We start from the raw sequence: 18803 nt of genomic DNA, 5'->3' as shown, positions 1-18803 counted from the left end.
TGAAGAGTGGCCCCCACTCGCCGCAACTAGAGAAAGCCCTCGCACAGAAACGAAGACCCAACACAGCCATAAATAAATAAATTAATTAACTTAAAAAAAAAAAAAAGAAAAATAATGAAAGGATAACAACCAAGCAAACCATCCCAGAAGAGCCTATTTTAGCCAACAGATTAATCAAATTAAGGACATCTTTTTGGTATAAGTATCAATATTTTTAATGGCTCCTTTTCATCAATACTACCAGGCACAGTGCATGTCTCAGAATAGTTTATGTCCCACAATGGCTCAACTGCAGACCAAATTTGTAAGGATTTTTGGTAGCCACTTTAAGTTATATACCTGCTATTAGAGAGATCTCAGCCATGGTGTTCTCTGATTTACGTAACACAAACACGTACAAAAGCTAACTGCAGCACAGGAATGACTAGGCACACACTACCTTAGATGTTTCCTTACAAACACCATCTCTGTTAATCTGTGATCAAAGCTTAAACCGCGTTAAGAGGAAAATTTCAAGCTGCCTAGGACTTTGCTATATCTAATAAAGTACATTTAAATAAAGCATTAATCATCTGACAGATGATACAATTTTTAATTAAGAAATTTAGTAGCACCACCTTCTGATAAGGACACCATGATGTCATACACAAATATATTCCTAATTAATCAAATGCACTTTTGTATTTTCATTTGAATATTAAAGAACGTCTATCCAAAATAAATAATATTCAGAAACTTAAGAAATAAAAGCCCAAGTGTCCCACCACCCCTCTCCCACTAAGCCAACTGTCTAGTTACCAGGCATTTATTAAACTGTGCTAACACAGTGATAAGCAAAAAAGATAGCCATATCAAAGTGAAATCAGGGTGACCAACAGTCCTGATTTTAGCATTCAGTCTTATGTCCCAAGAAATCCTCAGTCCTGAGAAAAACAAGGTGGCTGGTCGTCTTTTGTGGAATACATATTGATAGGAATTTGCTTCCTCTCATGTTTCATAATTTTAACGATGTGGAACTGTGAAGGCTTAGAAAACATCTTGCAGGGACTTCCCTGGTGGTGCAGCAATTAAGACTCCACGCTCCCAGTGCGGGGGGCCTGGGGTTCGATCCCTGGCCAGGGAACTAGATACCACATGCATGCCGCAACTAAGAGTTCACATGCCACACCTAAGGAGCCCGCCTGCCACAACTAAGGAGCCAGCGAGCCTCAACTAAGACCCAGCACAACCAAATAAATAAATAAAAAAATCTTCCCAGCAATCAATAAAAAAAAAAAAAAAAAAAAGAAAACATCTTGCAAATGTACTACAAGCTTATCTTTTTTCACAACGTGATCATACTCTTCTCTGAAATAAAACATGGACATTAAAAACCAAACTGTGTACATCACTTAGTATAAGAGCAAAGTTTGAGTGTGTATGGTAACAAACAATATTTGTATAGCCTTTACAATTTACAATGTATTTTGACACAACTTTTCTCATTTGGATAAAAATCCAAGGAATCTGTCATGAAGGAACACCGTCCCTTGCTTAATTAGAAAAGTATAGCTTTCACAGTATTAGTATCTGAATATGCATTAAATGCAAGTGATCACAAGGGTTACAAAGATGAACAAAACATACTTGCTCTCAAGAAGCTTACAATTTTGTAAGAAAGGTGAGACAAAAATCATGGAAAATATCATGAGAAAAACAAAAATACTATGGAAATTCAGAAAAAGGTCAGGAACAGATTTATGAAGAAGATGGCAAATGACTAAAAGTTACAGCATGAAAGAAAACATACCAGGGAAAAGAGAAGTGAGAGTAAAGGCACAGAAGGCAGCGAAATATAGGAATATGATTAGACTACAATAGAAAGCATGGTCTGAGTGGACCTCAAGGTACAAAGGGACAGGAAAAAAAAATAGCAAGAGAGTCTACAGTTAAGATAATGAAGATCTCTGAGTATTAGTCAAGAGATTTGACTCATTTTGTAATCAACAGTACTGGATATTTTGAAGAAAAACATACCAGTATTGAGAAAAACTAAAGCTACTTTTTAAATAAAAGGAGTTCTAACAGAAATCTGGACAATACATCTAGAAAAGTTAAGCATTTTTATTGAATATGATTAATATGTGGCCTACTTTTAAAATGCATGGATTGATTTGCAAGAAAAACCTATAACAAAATGAAAACCAAAATTAAGAGGTCAGAAACAATATGCTGCATAGAGGAAAGAAGTTGCAAGAGACTGGCAGAAGATAGTTAAGACAACTGGTAATTTGTTTTATCCCACAACGCCATATGAACACTAAGTACCTACTATGTGCAGGCAGTACAGATACTAGATCCACACATCTTAAGCCCCCCCCCTTTTAATAACAGGACATTAACTTTGATACCACAGCATCTGATATCTAAAGCATACTGAGATTACTTTTACTTAACACCACTACCACAGAACATGGCACTTAGGGTATTTGCCTAAGATCTCACTTGTACTGACAAATGAGGCAGATGTATGGGCCAGGCCATATTTTTCCTCAAAAAGCTGCTTTGGATATGCCTAAAGCATAAAAAATTCTCAGTTAAGGCTTAAATATTTCATGGCCAGAGATCTATGTACAATGTTAATTGCTGCATAACCAACACTTAACACAGTGCCTGGAATACAGAAGGCAATTATTTGTTGAATGAATCAAAACCAGTTTCTTGCCCTAGAGCAGGGGTTGGCTAATTCCAGCCCACAGGCTAAACTTCACCATGTCTGTTTTTTGTAAATAATGTTTTGTTGGAACACAGCCATACAACTGCATACTGTCTATGGTTACTCCTACGAACACAGCAGAGTTGAGTGGTTGTGACAGAGAATACATGGTCCACAAAGCCTAAAATATTTATTAACTGGCCCTTTACAGAAAGTTTGCTGATATGCCCTGGAAGAGATAAGGATAGATCTTGTCCGTTAATTCACTGGTGGCAAATGGGTTTTGGCTCAAACAGCAACTCAAAATATTAATGGCTACCTGGAGTGCAGTGTTAATAACGATTCTGGACTCAAAGGGAAAGAGTACAGTTCTCAATTATCAATGTCTACTATGGTTTAGGGAAAGGAGAAACAGGACTGTAACTAAAAAACATTTGAAAATTTCTGCTGTAGAATATTTCACATAGCTAGCATGTTGTCTGATAGTTTTACAAAGATGAATTAGTTAGCTGCAAAATAATATGCAAAAACCTCAACAACAACAACAAAAACCTTGAAAGGAATCACTGAGGATGGTCCACCTGAATGCTTAAGACTGTATCAAAAACAATTTTGGTTCTGGCATAGTTGATGTTGCTCTATTTTACAACATTCAACAGGCGCCTTATACACTTAGTCAACAGATTCAGCTGTCAAGGCCATTTGTGAGGATGATAAAACAGTGTTATTAGGGGAACCTAATGTAAGACCCCAACATATCCCAAAACTCCATCAAGTTTTACAGATAAAACTGAAAAGGGCATCTTGGGTAAAGCACATTTTTACATTTGGAGCTAAATCTGATCTATTAAATGTGCTCACTTTGATTTTGGAAGTAGTTAACACAATAAACAGCTTAACATTAAAGCATTCATGCCACTAGGGCTCTGCAAAGTTTCTTTTCAGATTTGTTTTAGAAAAATCCTTTGTTTCTTGGTCCTATGTCAAGTACTTGCACCCTAGCTACCAAGGGAGCTGAAAAACCTACCATTTTCATTTTCTATAAAGCAAGGTTATACACCAAGACTCATTTAGGTCTGTGTCTTTTCAGAGACTGATGAGTCTCTCTAAAGATAAATGTAAACACACACATCTGTATGTCCATATTATAAGACATTTTTCATCAGATATTCTTTCTGTTAGATGTAGCCTGGCCCATGTGGGTCACACCCTGGCATGATAGGAAGTTACGGAGCCATGCATAGGGTATTTGAGGAGGTGGCAAAACAAAGTCACTGATGGGAATGGTGGGAGGGGACGTCTCAAGGTCAGATCAAATTTAAATCTGAAGACCCAGAAGCCTGGGAGAAATTAAGTGACATGAGAGCAGTGGTTTCTCTGATTATCACAGGGAGTGTGTGTGTGTGTGTGTGTGTGTGTGTGTGTGTGTGTAAGTTTTAAAAAGCACCTCTGGAAGACTCTTAACACCTCCCTTCCTCCTTAAGACCCTAAGACCTATATCCCTAGCAAAGAAAGATCAGGGTCTATCAGAGCCCATATTATTTGTCTTCTTTGATTCCAATAAGTGTCCCCTAATTTAGCACAGAAAAGGAAGGTCTCTGTGTTCCTCAGGTCTCCAGAAATCAGTATTTTAAATAATCCTCAGTCATTTAAATAATCCACTCTTAACATCTTAGCTCCCACATGTCACAGAAAAAAAGAGACACCACCACTGCATACGGATAAGAAGGTTAACCAGATGTTTTACTATGTTCCTAGTGAAGCCACATTTTCTCCAAGTCTCCTGAATTTGTGATTCCAGAATTTAACACTTACACCGAAGGTGCTCAATAATGTTTGCTGAATAGGTTGCAGAATGAGATGATTACATCAACCACAGAGATATCCCCATTAGTTAGGGAAAATATGTGCTTTCATGCATTTTAAGAAATCAGAAGTGAGGCTCTTTACTACCAGCAGACAGATCAGAATTCAAGTTAAGGGTAAGGACTCCAGAACAAACCACACCCACTTTTATGACTGGAAGAATGCCACAAATATTTCTTTTAATATAGATACTCAGATTTTATAATACACCACCCTCCACAAGGATGGGGGAACATTTTTAAAACAATTTTACAGTCTATTTCAACACAAGGTTGAATTGAGAAATAAACAGAATTAGTCTTTCATGAGAGAAGGAACAAATGACTACAAAAATTTTTTTATTTCATTTTACTGTTACCTTCCTAAGATTAAGACAAAGCTTAATATGACTGTCCCCAAATGCATTTGAAACCATAATAAGAATGCCATAATTTCAGATTGTGGGTTTATAATCTGCATGACATTCTAAACGAAATTTCAAGACCAGGACATTCCTAATGGAAAATCCCCTAGTAAATGTGCCACAAGTTCAGAGGAGAAAAATTAACCAACTAACAAAAAACAGTGGAAGCACAGGTACTTCCCATAGTTTTCTCTAATAATTTTAACGTCTTAATCTAAGCAGCAGTTTATGTTAGCTAATGCCCACACTGGCTTGTGCAGCTAGTTGTCTTATAAAGTTGTTTTAGACTAATGTAACAGTTCTTCCTTTTATACTCTAGCCTCTTCAGTTTATTCAAAGAGGCACTTAGTACCCAGTATAATAAAGACCACTTAGAAAAATAAAAGGCACGCTACACTTTGTAAGCCATAAATAATGCTTACATTTGGCTTTTCCATACATTATTCCACTTACTTGCATAATTATTAGGTCAGTAAGCACTTTTATTTTTTATAAAGTAGCTTTGAAACATGCCTATCTTGGCAATTCTATAAGATACAAGTCAATATACAAAAATAGCACACACATGTCTTCATTCTTGGACATTAATATACACCAAATGAATGGATAAAGACAATGAGGACTCAATCTGGGTGTTAATTAGGTTGCAAGAATAAGGAGAGCACATGGGGAAAACACAGAAAGTGAGCAGGCACTTCTTATAATCAATCCTGAGTTTCAAAGTAGCATCTTCAGATATTTACTTCTTTCCTTGTCAATACCAAGTGATTCCATCAAGGATGTGAAAACAGATTACATTAGTCCTACAATATTCCTATTCTAACCTTCTCTTGCGCTCTTACCTCACAATTAAATGTATTATATAATTCTTACAAATCTATCAATTGGGAGACAAACTGCAGGGTTTAAGACTTTAAAGAAGAAATCGCATCTAAAATATGAGCTCTCAAGCATTACACTTTTTTTTTTACATTTACTATTTTCCAGGCACCTATATACACTGATGAATCTCCACTACTTCCAAACATTTAACTGGACTCTAAGGAATTAGGTGGTTCTCCCATACCTGTAAAGACTCATTGCCCTCAGTAGTGCCTTCCACCCTGAGTCTGTCAAAAAGAATTCCTTGGCAGAAACTGTTTCTAAGCTAATTGCCTCAAACTAACATTTTCAGACCCTGATATCCTCCCCAAAGACACAAAGTAATAAAGAGTAAAGCCTTTCCAACTATTTCAGACCCATTTCTCACAGAAATTCTGAAATCAGAAAATCTCTGAAATCTGCAAGTTTAATTTAGCGGCAAAACCTGACCTAACATAAATTTTTTACACAGCAAAACTTCACCCAAGCACTGATGTGCGGCTATTTATAGTTTTTATTTATCCCATTAAGTGTAACTATTCACATTTCACTTAAGAAATATTAAGTGCTTGATTACGCTTACTAAAATTCAAAATAAATCTTTCCAAGAAGTTCTGAATTCCAAAATACCTGGCACCAAGGGTTATAGGTAAGGTATTACGGACCTATAATCCATTTCACAAACATCTACCAGAGTAAAATACTCCCTTAAACATACTCTGCACTTTTCAATTTCTAAACTGTCTACTCTGATTCACTGTTAGTCTAAAACTTACATACCCTTTTAATATCATGTACAGATCCCACCTCATTTTTAATGTCTTCTTGGACTACAAAAGCCTAAAGGTTTTCACTTCTTCCTTTGATTCTATAAGCACTCATCTATATCACTCATTTGGGTATTACTATTATTTTGAACTATTTACATTTCATGATGATTAAATTTTCATGTCTTTGCTAAGAACCTTTTGTGCATAACTACTCAATTTAACCATAACATACAGCAACTGAGATCAACCAGCTCCAATTATAGGCAGTCAGATGAACGACTCCTCGAGACAGATGCCCTAAGTAATGAGAGATTATAGTTGGAAATAAATGTAACACTTAAAAAAATTAGTGTAAGAAGTAGCCTATGATGGGAATTGATAAGGACAAAGCACTGAAGTTTTCATGTATTCTTTCAATTAAAATAAAACAAATTTGAGCACTTACTATGTGTGCCAATTACCATTTGAGACTGTGTTGGAAAAGTGACATGGTGTTCCTTCCCTCTTGAAACAAACATTTTAGAGGGGAAGAGAGGATAGATGAATAAATAAATATAATTATTTGGTAAGAACTGTGAAGGTAATAAACCTTTATATAAGGTGATCAGGAAAAACTTCTCTGCAGATGAGACATCTGAACTGAGATGTAAGGTTCAGACTAAGGCAGAACTGCAGACAACTGAAGAAAGAGCATGACAGACAGACTGGTTTTTATTTTAAGCCACTGGGGTAGGAAATTGGGACTGGAGAGTATTACATGATCTGGTTTACATTTTTAAAAGATGACTTTGTCTTCTGGGTGAAGACTGAGGAATGGCAACAAGTTAGGAAGTTCCTGTAGCAGTCCAGGCAAGAGATGACTGCGGCTTTAAACAAGGGTGATATCACAGCAATGCAGGATTTTAGAGCTCAAAAATACCTTAACAACAATTAATCAAACTTTGTCTACATAAAGGTAAGTTCTAAGAGAGGAGTTAATTTGTTCTAGGCTTCATGGCCAGTGCCAGAGGGAACTGAAGCCTAGATCACCCAGGTCAAAGTTACCACTATTAAACCATGCTACTTAAATAGCATAGAATCAAACTACTCAAAACTAGCACATCAGGACTTCCCTGGCGGTCCAGTGGTTAAGACTTTGCCTTCCAATGCAGGGGGTGCGGGTTCGATCCCTGGTGGGGGAGCTAAGATCCCACATGCCTCGGGGCCAAAAAACCAAAACATAAAACAGAAGCAATATTATAACAAATTCAATAAAGACTTTAAAAGTGGTCCACATCAAAAAATAAATAAAGCATATTCTAAAAAAAAAAAACCAAACAAAAAATGCAAAACTAGCACATTATTTCTCAGAGTTAGCCCTCATGCTCAATGGAATCAGTTAAAACTTATGAGAAAAAGTGAAATAAGTAAGTGTCCAATCCGAGCACCTGAAGGTTCAGAGAAAAGTGCATAAGGGCTGTTGGGAGTAAAAACAGCAAAAGTACTCTCAACTCACACTGCATAATTATGAAACTTCTACTCTAATACCATCATCTCTGACACATAATATTGATTTATCCTCTACATAGGACCCACTGGTGGACAAGACGTATCAATCACTAAAGCACCGCAAGTGCTTTTCAAAGTAGACTTTATCATTTTTGCTCAACCAGAACTCTAAAGTGAATAGCAGTAACAGCAGCCCTGCTCATTAGAAAGAGAACCTCTTAATCACCATCTTCACTCTCTTTTCTGTTCTACTTCCTGCCGTTCCACCTCTTCACTGACTATTATCACCATCATCACTTTCATGTAAACAATAGAAAACTTTTATAAATGCTCTTCCGCCCTTAAAAGCTTGCAAATCCTATATTCTCTTTGTTCAACGAAGATCAAGTAAGATGACAGGCCTCTTGGAGGAAAAAAAAGCTTAAGTATAAAAAACCTAAAATACAGGGAATTTCAAACATTTTTCAGCTAGCAACTTAAACTATATAAGCAATAGTGAGTGGCAACTTTGTGACTAATTTGGATGTCAAGGACATAAAATATGATCTCAGTATGTTCCCTAATTCAGAACAGCTGACCAGTTAATTATTTAATATAGGGAGAACTAAAGCTTCCTATTAAATGAACGCCCCCTACTGTGGGATTAGCTCATGGGGGCAGGAATTCTATAGTGCTTACTCCCTGAAGCTATCCTGAAGCTAGTTTTTTACACTTATTTCTTCTCTAAACCACTCGGAATCTCTTTCTTTCTCTGATGCCAACCCTGTTCTTTCAAACAGTGGTGTTCAGACTCAATACTCTCCTTATTCACACCCATTTTATTATTTCTAGGGAAATAACTGGCACTAAATTTCCAAGAAACTGGGTGCAGTACAAACTACAACTTATGTATCTTACTTCTTTCATAACCTGAAACTCGTTACTTGAACCAAATGCAGGTTGTCCTAAAAATCCTTTAAAATTTGGAATGGTCCTAAGCCATGACTTTTATGAAAATAGTTGTTTAACAAGGATTGCTACAATTATTCTTAAATAAACATGAAAAAGAAACAACTTTCTCCCAGAAGGTAAAAACATTCTCATTTGTTTTGGAAAAGTATCTAGACAACACATCAAATTCTCAGGTCAAGGACACATTATTAAAACTAGAAGTGGGAGAAAGTACATAGCTTTACTACATGAAAGCCACTACATCTCCTAAGATTGTGAAAGTTAACTATTAAAAATCTGTTTAGGGTTATATCAAAACTTGACCATATATGCAACCTATCTATGGTTGAGTAATCAGATGTACAAAACAAGTATTAAAACCAAAAACTGACTTAAAAAATAACAATTACCTAATTTCCTACTGCAAAGTTTCCAAAGTTGGAAACTAGTTTCCAAAGTTGAATGGGGGGAATTCCCTGGCGGTCCAGCGGTTAGAACTTGGTGCTTTCACTGCCAGGGCCTGGGTTCAATCCCTGGTTGGGGAACTAAGATCCCACAAGCCACGCAGCGCGGCAAGTTGAATGGACTGCTCAACTGAAAAAACTGCAAAGAAATTAAACTTAAAATGATTATATATTAATAAGAGATTCCAAGATAAAGCACATGAAAACACTGCCTCATATTTATCTATGGTTCCTATTCTTCTCTACTCCTCCAACAAAAATATGTTCAATATATTGCAAAGCATGGAAAAATGAGTAATACACACAAAAAAGTAAACAATAACCAAACGGACATTTGGGAATATTTTAATGGCCTTTCAGATAAATTGTGGCTATTCTCCTTTGATACTATACCAAAACTCAATTGGCTGAAATATATTGGAATCGGTAACCTTATCAATAAACTTTATGTTCTCTATAATATTAAGACCCATTGGTCTCGGGGGCTTCCTTGGTGGTGAAGTGGTTAAGAATCCACCTGCCAATGCAGGGGACACAAGTTCGAGTCCTGGTCCGGGAAGATCCCACATGCCGCGGAGCAACTAAGCCCGTGTGCCACAACTACTGAAGCCCGTGCGCCTAGAGCCTCTGCTCTGCAACAAGAGAGAAGCCATCGCAATGCTCACACACCGCAATGAATAGTAGCCCCCACTCGCTGCAACTAAAGGAAGCCCGTGCGCAGCAACGGAGACCCAACACAGCCAAAAATAAAATTAAAAAAAAAAAAAATGACCCATTGGTCTAGCTAGAACTTTGTTTCTTATCCTTGCATGATCTTATAATATCATGCACTGGTGACTTGGAAAACATTGGCTTACAGAGTCATGTAGATCTTCAAATATTGACATATTTCATTATACATCATTTTAAAAACCATGTCCATCAACATCACTAATATCATCGGAAAAATCTTCCAAAATTCTAATTTTCACTTGAAAACTAGAACTTTATCATTGCCCGTAAATACTGTCAATCTTTTCCTTTTAAAGATCCAGGTTCGCTTTTTGAGAAAATGTCAGTCTAATACCCAATTCTGAAAAACTTCTTCAGTTTGTCAAGCATTTTTTCAAGTAAAAATGGTGTTCATGAAAAAAGTGGCTAATTCAGCTTGCAACTCAAAAATCACACAAATGCTTTCCTTAGAGGCAACCATATTTCAGTATGACAGCAGAAAAAGTGTTTTAAGCATACTTCCTATTTTGTCACAGTACATTAAAATGATATGTACAAAGTTGAGATCTGATAATTTTTTACTTCTTCATCAAGTGCATTTAGACTTTCTTTTTTTTTTTTTAAACTGTGAGTGCATGGCACTGAAGGATATGTACCATGACTTCTAATACAGGGAGGTACTCTCACCTGATTTGTTCTCAGATGTCAAAAGTTTTACCCACCTTTGCTTTTGTACATTGGTACAGATGTCAACACAGTGAAAAGGCAAAGGACATCTCAGTATTATTGTAAACAGTTTTGTACTTGTAGACTCCCTCAAAAGGTCTAGGCAATCCCCAGGATTCCTTGGACCATACTTTAAAAACCACTGAGCTACACAATTTATTTGTTCACAATCACAATTATTCTTCCTTACTTCTCATTCATACCTTAATAGGAATCTTAAAAATTAAGCAATCTAATCAACTTCAATTGGCACTAGCGATGCTACAGGTAAACAGAAGCTTTATATGTCATCTTTCCTGCTGAGGAAGCAAAGAGGTTCGGAAAGCTTACAAACTTTGCCTAAAAACTCATTGCACTGGTATGATTACAAGCAATACTAATTTTCTTCATTATACTTTTCTGTATTCAAAACACTTCAGTGCAAAATCTCAAGTTCAACAATTTCAAGAGCAGCAGAATAACAGATGCACATGTTTATATACCTCATTACTATCCCTTGTTATTATCTGTACAGTACAGAATTCAAGATTCCTGAGGGATTCCCAAGTTTTGCTATAGTTACTGAGGAGCTTAATGATAACTTATAAATCTGAGAAGCAGCAGCTATAACTATGTTAGCATAATGTAGTCTCACTGCAATCTTACAACACGTAGGTAACAGTTGGATGCGATATGCACACCACTTTGACACCTACAAACTATTAATTAAACAAAAAGAGTTTATATTTATAGTCTTCATTCCCAGTAACTAAGAACTTTTAGAAACTCCCACCCCCTTTTTTAGAGTACAGTGACTTGAAAAATATATTCTAGTAAGAAGGATAAATTATAGAAAACTCAGATAATTAGAATTTTGCATAACATTTTCGATTTCCTTTCTAGAAGCTTTTGCCAAAAACTGCTATTAAATGGACAAACAGAGCTTCCCTGGTGGCGCAGTGGTTAAGAATCTGCCTGCCAATGCACGGGACACGTGTTCGAGCCCTGGTCTGGGAAGATCCCACATGCCGCGGAGCAACTAGGCCCGTGAGCCACAACTACTGAGCCTGCGCATCTGGAGCCTGTGCTCCGCAACAAGAGAGGCCGCGAAAGTGAGAGGCCCGCGCACCGCGATGAAGAGTGGCCCCCACTTGCCGCAACTAGAGAAAGCCCTCGCACAGAAACGAAGACCCAACACAGCCAAAAATAAATAAATTAATTAATTTTTTTAAAAAAAGGTTAAAAAAAAATGGACAAACAGATTTTCTTTCATCTTTGTGCCCTTCCCACAAGGCAAAGAAGAGGAAAGCAACAGGTAAAGGTGATCCCACCAATGGGGCAATTAGTTCACTGTATATTTTCAGAATAAAGTTACTTAACAAAATGCTAAGTTTTAAATAGAAGAGAGAAAACTATTTTATTAAAAATACATATTTACTGAAATAAATATTCAAGGCAACTACTGAAACACTCAGCAAGAAGCTCCGTGATGTAGCAAAAGTGACGATTCCAAGAAGTCAATAATTGAAAGTGTTCAAAATTACGTATAACTGCTTTTAATGGATGCTCTCTTCCTTTAACATCTTTAGTCTGCCTGTACAACAGTTAAAAACGTTCTATCCCCACCACTGGAAAAGATTACCTAGCAAGTTATCTCATGGGATCAGAATCCAGTTTACATTTAAAAGGTCTCACTGAAATAAATAAATAAATAAATAAATACGCATGCACATACAACTACAAAACAGCATAACTACAAAAGTTAAGCGTTAGGAACCAGCCCAATATAAAATTCAAAATCAGAACGTTAGATAATTATTCTGTATAGTTAGACTAAGATTATTAATTTAAAAGTGAACACATTTCTAGTACTCGAGCATCTCATATATAATTTTAAGTGTGGTAATACTCCAGAATATTGTTCTGTATAGTAAAAACCAAATGGAAATTCTGCAATTTATGTTGTAATATTTTTTTTTTGGCCGCCACGTGGCTTGTGGGATCTTAGTTTTCTGACCAGGGATTGAACCCCGGGCTCTCTGCGGTAAAAGTGTGAAGTCCTAACCACTGCACCACCAGGGCATTCTCCAAATATTCATTTCTTTCTTTTATAAGTTTTAAGGTTCCTTGGAAACTGTTTAAAAATTTTGATCCACTATTGATGCAAAGAAAAATTCTTCATAAATCACTACTGAAATAATAATCAGTTGATGTTGTAGCCTTAATTTAACTAACACTGGGAATAAACACACCAGTGTTAGGAAGTATGGAGAAGTGGTATTTCTTTTTGTTAGTGGTGTATTTTAAGAAGTGATTTTAATTTTTTAAAGGCAGCACAAAAGTTCCTGATAACCTTTCTTCTCTAAAATACAAATTCTATGACTAAAGGGATTGGTCTTAGAATCCAGTGATCAACTAGGTTCAAACAAAGTACAAGAGATTATACAGCAAGCCAGTCGTTACTGCAAATAGATAAATTCATCCTATTCCTTGCACCTAATGTTTCCATTGCGTTCATAACATTTCCAAAGGACTAATAAATGAAAAGACTTAAGTTCTCAAATGGTAATTAGTACCTTTAAGTACCATTGCAAAATATCTTAACACTGAAAAACATCAGGCTTTCAGCACAAGGGTAAGCCATGGTACAGACCTCCTGTGTGCTGAAAAATCTGTCCAGTGTTAACAATGAATCATTGCATCAGCCAAAATATCTGTTTAACTTTTTCTAAAAGAAATCCAATTTGAAAAGGGTAATTGTAAAAACTTCAGCCTAATCTCTGACTCTAAGGGTCTCAAAAATGATAGGAGGGGGGGACTTCCCTGGTGGCCAGTGGTTAAGAATCCGCCTGCCAAGGCAGGGAACACGGGTTCGAGCCCTGGTCCAGGAAGATCCCACATGCCCAGGAGCAACTAAGCCCGTGCACCACAACTACTGAGCCTGCGCTCTAGAGCCCACGAGCCACAACTACTGAAGCCCGTGCTCTACAACAAAAGAAGCCACCGCAATGAGCAGCCTGCGCAACGCAATAAAGAGTAGCCCCTGCTCGCCGCAACTAGAGAAAGCCCGCGTACAGCGACAAAGACCCAACACAGCCAAAAATAAATAGATTAAAAAAAAAAAATGATAGGAGGGGGAAGAAAAATCAAGGCATAAATTTAGTCAAAACCCTATATGGTCTTACAAAGTTTAAGATCAATCTTCATCAAGATTTTCTATAGACTGAACATGTGACATTATTGCCATAATAGAAAAGACAGCTTTTGAATATTCAGTTCATAAATACGAAACTCTTCCTGGTGCCAATCAAATCTAAAACTACAGATCAATACCCACCCCTTCTTTAGCAATACATAACACAGAAACACATTATTTTAAGCCTTTGGGAAAATGACGACACATGCATAGCAGTAAGACCTTGATATTCAATGATAAAACTGCCTACTTACACTTTTGGAAGAAAAATAAACGACACCTTTGCAAAATCAGTCAAATCCTATTTGTATGAGATCCAGTTTCCCTATTTAATTTCACTGCCTTAATAAATATTGCTCAAATACCTACAACAGAAGTCAAAGAAAATTGAACATGGACAGTTTCTCATTCAAATCTTAGACTTTATATTTAAAACAACATGTATAATTAGTTAACTATGTTATCAATCTCTGCACAGGTCTTCTACCAATCTTGAATTATACTGGAAGATACACTTGTAAGATCCAACTGTACATGGATCAAAGTTTTTTATGATGAATTCCCTATTACACCCCGCTAGACCCTCCTTACATGGTGGCTCCTAACCATGGGGGCTCACTTCCCCTTTATACAGCTAAGAGAAAATACTGAAATTCCACAGTAAAGGACTGTTTTGAGGATAAAATAAAAATCAATTTGTAAAGTTAAAATGATTCCAAACCCAATGTGGAAATGCTTCTTTTTGAAGGAATACAAAGTTCTCTTCAAATATTATCTCTTTAAATGTTTATTACAATTAATCCCTAAATCTAAGTGCTAAACACTTACTGTGTGCACAGGCAAGGTTCTAGTAACTAAGATACAGTAGAGAATAAAATGGACCAAGTCCCTACCCTCATGGTGTTTACATTTAACAAACTGGTATTGTCTCTGTGCAAAGAACACATCCTGTCCATGGAGTTTATAATTTAGTGGGATAACAAAAAACACATATAACGATAACAGGAGGTAGGAAGTGATACTTGTCACAGAAAGGAAGAGAGATGACTTTCATAGGGTGGGGGAGGGTGGGAGGGGACAGAAAGAGCAATCATTTTCATGAACCCATACCACAGTTTAAAATTAAGCCTGTTTATTACTGGGTTCTTCAGTTGTATTCCCATACTTGGCATATTAAAACCAAACTGGATACACGTGTTTCAAAGACTTACTTTCCGGCTTCTTCAGATAAGGGAGCTTCACAATTTATTATGAATGACAAAAAGAAAATGCAAGTGAAACCACTTTCCTGTAGTGCAGAGATCAAAAGCATGGATGGGCTCAAATAAGACTATCATTCAGGGCTCTGTGTCCTTAAAGTTAATTCACCATTCTGAGTATCAACTTCCTCTCTTAAAACCCGGTAATGAAACTACCCAAATGGTTCTACACTGTTTGACTAACGTACTCACCTTTTGTGGGGTATGATGGGACGACTATCCTCTGTAAAATGTAATTCACTATAAAAATGTCGTATATTTTCCTCCAGGTTCTCTATTATGGTTAGGTTACTGTCCTACAAGTCAGCAGGACCACTGACTAGTTATCTTATCTTTTCCAGGCCTCAGTTTCCTCCTCCGTAAAACCAGAGGGTGGGACTGGATGATCTAAATAGCCCTTTCCGGCCCTTAAAAAGTCCCATGACTCCATTATGACTCAAACACAATTCAAGGATCAGCTTTTAGGAGTGATACCAGCTTTAAGTTAAATGAACGTCTACCCTTTTTATGTTACTTCTTGCTAAGCTAAGGTTTTGTTGAACAAGTCCAAATAGCATTCTAATTACAAAAAAAGAGGATTAAAAAATGAATTTACGAGTTGGAAGCTTTAAGTTTTATAAGCATGATAAATTATATTTTAGATATTTATATATTAGATGCTATGCTACTAGCAAAACAAAAATCCAATCAGTCTGATTTAATTTTAAAATATTAAAATCACAATCTTCATTTAGCGTTAACTTTCTAACCCGTTAAAAATGTGATTCCCCGTTTTTGCAACACAGAACTGCTTATGCTCACACAAGAGCTGCAGGGCAAAAATGTTGTTCTGAACTAATAAAAGGGAGTGGGGGATCAGGAGAAGGGGAAGAAAATCGTCTGCTTAAACTCAGCAAGGATGATCTTTTCTCCAAAAGCCATCAGTTTGTCTTTTTTTTCACAAGAAATATTCGGATGGGCCGATTCACTGGGGGTAGTTTTAAATAAGATTCACGGCGCTGACAGTCAATGTTAGGATTACACACATCGAGATGGCGAAAAAGAGAAGACAAACTTCCTGGATTTTCTCTCCCTCTGTAAGAGAAAGAGATTTTCTCTTGCTGACGAAGGGAAAGGCCCCTTTAACAGTTTTTCTCTACGCGGTGGCCGCTGCCAGACTAGGTGGGGCTCCCTCCGCTGCCTTCCTCCTGCCACTTCCCGCAACAAATGGAGCAAACCAGCCCCGTTTCAGGCAAACTTTTTCCCTGTCAGGCTCGAGCCCGCAGGGCGCCGGGGAGTGGTTTCCCCCGAACGCTCCTCGCCCCACCTCGGGACTGGGGGAAGCTGGGTCTACGCAAAGGATAACTTTCTGGTTTCCGTTCTAACTTCCACTCACACCCGGGAGGAACAGAGGCGGCCGGCGAGGGGGCTCTGGGGCGAGGGGACGAGTCTTACGGGGAGCCGGCGGGGGACCGCGGGCAGCGGGAGAGGCTGCGGCGGCCGCGAGCAGGAGGGTGGGGGGGGGGGGGTCCTCGGGCTCTCACTTCCTCCGCCATATTTCAGACATTTGACCCCTTCCGCAAAGCGCGCTGTTCCCCGCGGCGGCGGCGGCTCATGCCCGCCGGCCTGGGAGGCAGCGTACTCGCCGGCCGGGCCCGGGCCCTCGCACCACCTGCCGCGCTCCGAGTCCGCCGTCGCCGCCGCCGCCGCCTCCCCGGCCCCCTGACCGCCGCGCGCGCGCCTCGCCCGGCCCGCGCCGCACCCCACCCGCTCCCCTCTGCCGGCGCCCGGCCCCCGCCCCGTGCGGCCACCGCCGCCGCTCCCCTCAGCGGCCACGCACGCACTCTGCGAACCTCTCGCGCTGTCACCGGGTCCCCGCAGCCAGCGTCGCCTCGCGCTCCCTCCGGGTCGCTGCTACCGGCGCCACGGCGGTCCTGCCGCTACCGCCGCCGCCGCCGCCACTCCGGCTGGCTTACACGCCTGACTCTGGGCGAGGTTTGGCGGTGTCGCCTTGACGTCAAGCGTTCAGCCTCGCTCTCGCTTCCGCCCGCGGGCGGGGCGCGCGGGTGCGCGGCCCGGGAAGGGGCGGGGCTGAGGGGAGGGGCGAAGGGAGCCGAGGGGCGGGGCCTTCCGCGTCCCCGCAGCGCAAACCGGGAGCGCGCGGCGCCCTTCGCGGCGTTTCCTGCGCGGTGTTTTTCTCTCTCTTTTACTGCCTCTTCGGCCTCCCCTCGGCTTCCCAGATCCTAGCGGGTTACAACGGTGCGAAGAGCTTAAAAACCGTACGAATTAAAAACGTGCCTTTCATGCAAACTGTAATTCAGTCACCAACGCCACCAAACATTTGGTTCTCCCGTACTCCTTTGTGCTGGGGAAAGTGGCTGGAGAAGTAACAGCGCTCAATTTCCACACCTAGAGCTTCCGTGAGGGTGCCTTGGCTAGGGCACAGTCTTTTTCATTCTTGAAGTGGTTTCTCTTGAATTGTCAAGCGTCTTCACCCAGGACAACTCTTTGCAAATTATCCTGTCAAACTCAGTTAATTAATCCAAGATTCCAAACAACTTTTTACCTAAATCAACTATTTATATGAGTAAAATAAATTGCACGTTTAAATGCGTGACTCGAGTACTTTAAAGGGTTACCCATAGGTGGTTTATGATGTGACTGCTGGGCAACAGAAAGGACTTTCTGTTCCAAAATGCCTTGTTTCAAAAAGGGTGGGAACTTAACAGTGGAATTTACCATTATTAGAGAAAAGACTAAAATACGACTACCCTTTATACAAGATATTAGCTTTTTAATGAAAACTGGGTTTTGATGGGCAAAAATATTCAAAGAGAGCAGAAATATTCAAAGATGGGCAAATATGCAAGGAAAAGTAGGGGTTGGGGGGTCATTAAAGGCTAATTTTTGCTTAGTTCAGAGTTTAACTAGGCCCTGTGTTATAAGGCATTCTTGAAATAAATTTTTATGAACTTTTATAAATTCGGAAGATTAGCAAAAAATATGATTAATTTCACTCCTGTTAAGAATACTAGTAATTGAAAACTAAAGGAATAGATAAGAATGAACTATAATTATCCTAAGTTTTCTGTATAAGTGCTTTCTAGGTGTTTCACGATTTAGGTTAACTGAATATGTTGAATATTTTGGTAATTTCTGTTTCCTTAGAAAAACCATTTTTTTGATGGGAATTTCAAAGGCAAGTGTCAGAGCAGTCTGTAGGAAATACTGTAAATTCCGAATGAATGAATTTCAAATAAATTTGACATTACTAACTTTTCATTTATTGCATGAAACTTTGAGAAGTCTGAAAGCCTGAAACTGAGTTCATGGGAGAAAATGTTACCTGGGTGTACTGTTTTTTCTTTTCTCTCTCTCTCTCTTTTTAACTCTTTGACCTTTGTGCAATTGATTTTCTTTTTTCCCCAGAAAGAGTCAGTTTCAGAAGATTGGAGCTAGGATTATTTAGAATTTGA

At 38.7% G+C, this 18803-nt stretch overlaps 1 protein-coding gene across 5 annotated transcripts in view; it reads right to left on the bottom strand.

Moving 5' to 3' along the window:
• RAP1B (RAP1B, member of RAS oncogene family) overlaps window positions 1-17376 on the bottom strand; it is a 48594-nt gene extending 31218 nt beyond the window's left edge. The window contains exon 1 of one of the 5 annotated variants that reach the window (XR_014233814.1): window positions 17172-17376. The gene's annotated coding sequence lies outside the window, so the exon portion shown is untranslated. The remainder of the gene's footprint in view (window positions 1-17171) is intronic. The other 4 variants (XR_014233815.1, XM_082352956.1, XM_082352957.1 and 1 more) reach the window with 4 other exon arrangements.
• Window positions 17377-18803: the final 1427 nt, after the last annotated feature.

The sequence above is a fragment of the Balaenoptera borealis genome (assembly GCF_965194805.1).
Source record: "Balaenoptera borealis genome assembly, chromosome: 13".
NCBI classification, from domain to species: domain Eukaryota; kingdom Metazoa; phylum Chordata; class Mammalia; order Artiodactyla; family Balaenopteridae; genus Balaenoptera; species Balaenoptera borealis.
This window is presented reverse-complemented; position numbering and strand designations above follow the sequence as displayed.